Source organism: Vombatus ursinus, unplaced genomic scaffold, assembly GCF_900497805.2.
Source record: "Vombatus ursinus unplaced genomic scaffold, bare-nosed wombat genome assembly UNPS02014832.1, whole genome shotgun sequence".
Taxonomy (NCBI): domain Eukaryota; kingdom Metazoa; phylum Chordata; class Mammalia; order Diprotodontia; family Vombatidae; genus Vombatus; species Vombatus ursinus.
The window spans coordinates 32,635,110-32,638,471 of NW_020954610.1; positions in this window are offsets into that span (position 1 = coordinate 32,635,110).

The window sequence follows — 3,362 nt, forward strand, 5'->3', positions numbered from 1 at the left end:
TACTGTGGAAGGTTTTACAACTGCTACAAGGTGAAATACAGGAGTCAAGCACTGTACGCTACATAAGAACGGATTTCATTCGGACAGCAGGGACTTGTGATGTGAAAGTAATGCTGGGAAGCTTCTGGGCTTGAAGAGGGAGGAGGGTAGAAACAGAAACATCAACAAATGTAATTATACCCAACTTAGAAGTGTTTCTTCCAGAATAATAGCACTTCTCCATGCCCCCCCCAAATGTCATAGAGGAGGGCAAGATGTGTTTGGAGTCTAATTGCTGTATTTGTTAAGCGTGTTTGTGGTACTTATTTGTTTTACATATATTAGGTGCCAAGACAGCCGCTGGATGCAACAGAAGCAGAAACAGAAAGGCATTGTTTAGCCCACTAAGCCCAGAAACAAAAGCAAAGGAGACAGGGGCTCTGGAAAAGTGACTTGAACATAAACAAATGAGAACTCAGAGGCACTTAGCCTGGATGACTCATTCCTCAATCTTCCTTAAGATAAATCCATCTAAGTATACCTTGGAATAGAATCTATTAAGCTCTGGACTCTCACTAGTTACTTCTGTTTAGATGATGAATTATTCAAAGCAGGATTGATCACTCTAGAAGCTACTAAGAGAAATAAAGCAAGATGAACATAAAAAAAAGAAAAGGAAGGGAATGATGCACAAAATGTGGTCATTCAAATATAGTTACACCCAAATGGGAAAGTTTAGCACATGTTCTCTAGGGACTCCATCATCTTTTGTTCATTCAGCTTCATAAAGTGACTAGACTTTGACAGGCATTACTTTAAATAGCTTGACAGTACACATATTACTATTATAAATCCTTGTTTGCCTTTTCTAAGAGATGTTCTCTCAAGACTTCCTAGATACACAATATTCCTGTGGATCAGTTGAACATTAAACCTTGTCTTCTTATTGAACAAGGCAATGGGGTAAGTTTTGCATTTTTACATTAAATGTTATGAATGGAATTTTAACTGCAGATAGTGAATTTCATGATTTACAAATGGTTATTGAACAGTGGTAAACATTTATGCAAAATTTTGGAAAAAAAATAGTCAAAATGCTCTTTTTTTTTATTTCTTTCAACCATTTCTGGCTTCTGGTCCAAGAGCCTCAAAAGCCTCACTGTTCCTCATATACCAGTTGTGCTTCCAGCCTGGATCTTGCAACCATAGTCTAGGGAAGCAACTTTTGAGGAGATACAACCTGGAAACTTCCTCTGCAGGTGCTTTAGCTACCACCTCCTCAACAGTCACTGAAGATGAAGAAAAAATAATTCTCCTACCAAAGTCCTTGGTATTGTCAAATGGTTCAGCAGAACAATGAAAAAAAAAAGAACATGGCATTATTAATAGGGTGATATTAAAGAAAACATGTTACCATCTGTTTTGTTGCTATACCCTAAGGATCACAGGACCTTTCCATATAACTTAGAGCCAAAATCTCAGGTATGTGTTATATCCCTCTATTAGAATGAGAGCTCCATAAAAGCAGAGATTACCTTTCTTTTCCTTTTGTATTCCCAGTGCTTAGCATAGTTTTTTTTTGTATAAAATAAGTACTTGAATTTTTTTTTCAGTTTTTCATTAATTCATTCAGAAGGATGATTATAAAAGACAAAATAGAATAGGGAAGAAGACTTAGAACCAAATAAGAAGAAGGAAATTATTTCTAGATGATTTGGGGGCTTGGAATCATTTAGGTGGCTTTTGAAGATGAGACTAAATTTGTAGGGAAGAAATATGAGCCCTTGGAAAGAAACATTTTACATATATTCCAATTAGACTTGAAAAGTGTCTCATAATTGATTTTACTAGTAGCAATCTGTTACTGAATTCTATTTTAATTGTTCCGATTATTATTTAGCATTCTCTTTTCTGTGTGGGAATAAAACATCTTGTTTCATATATGATTTATATTTTTATTATGGGTCCATTTTTGCTTTCCCCTCCCCAACCCTTGCTGAGAAGCAATCTCATGCTAGAGGCCAAAAGGCAATTGTCCTCAGAGTAGCCAAAATGAAGATATGAGCCAATGAATGTGAGAGTGGGAAGCATACTTCCCCTAACAAGAGCTTAGTTTCTCCAAGCTGAATCTGGATAAGCCTAGATCTCAAGTAAAGGACCAGGATAGACACAGGGCCATTATTCCTACTTATAGTTCAAACTTTTCATGAAGATATGAAGTGGAGACTTGGGTATATATTATGATAGTGCTGTATGATCTAGCTAGCCCATTCTGACCCTGTAGATTCTGGGCAACTTACATTTCAGAGGCACCATTTTCTACTGGCAGGATGGAGATGAGCAATACCCACAAGGAAAGGAAAATACTTCTCACTCCTCTTCCTCTACATTTTCCTTTTCTTTCATACTCTCCTATTCTCAGATTCATTTAAAAAGAACTATGACATGAAAGCATTCACAGGACAAACATCATGGGAAAGATATGTTGAGGATACTAAAGAGAAGGGAATCATTGCAAGGCAAATTGGCTCATTATGTGTTTTTTAAATGCTAATATTTCCCTCTGGTCTTATATCCTCTCTTCAACCTCACTCTCCATAAAATTACAGATATATTAAGTGAAAAGTATCTATCAGCTTATTGTAGTCCCTTACACCAAAGACAAACTATTTTCTTGATTACCATATGAACTCTTTGACAACCGGGCCTTTTTTTTTTTAATCTGCCTTTGTATCCCCAATGCTTAGCACAGTTCTTGGCACAGAAATGGTATTTAATAAATGCTACTTGGATGATTATATAGATTAGTTTAATTCATTAATTTGTTTAATTTCTAAAAGGTTTTTTTAAAGGGTTAAAATAATTGTAATATGTGAAATTACATAGAAACTTTACAACAAAGTTTTTTTTTCAAATAATAGCCCCAAAATAAATAGTTTTGGATTTGTAGAGTTAGGAAGGAAGCTAGGTGATACAGTGGATAGAGCACTGGTTCAGGAGGCAGGATGGACCTGAGCTCAAATCTGAACTCATACATTTACTTGTTGTGTGAACCTGAGCAAGTTACCTCTGTTTACTTCAGTTTCCTCAACCATAAAAAAGAGATAATAGTAACAACTACTTTCCAGGGTTGTTGGGGGATCAAATAATAATAATATTTGTAAAGCACTTAGCAAGGTGCCCATTATGTAACAGGTGCTTAATAAATGCTTGTTTCATTTCTTTTCTACATAAGCTATAAAGCAAAGGGTTAGATTGTATTTCAATCTTTTCACTGTTTCATTAGCATAAGACAATATTATTTCTTAAAAAAAAGCATCATAAATCATAATCTAAATTCTAAAACCATTGAGATGAATAGCAGTATCTACTTCTACTTGGGA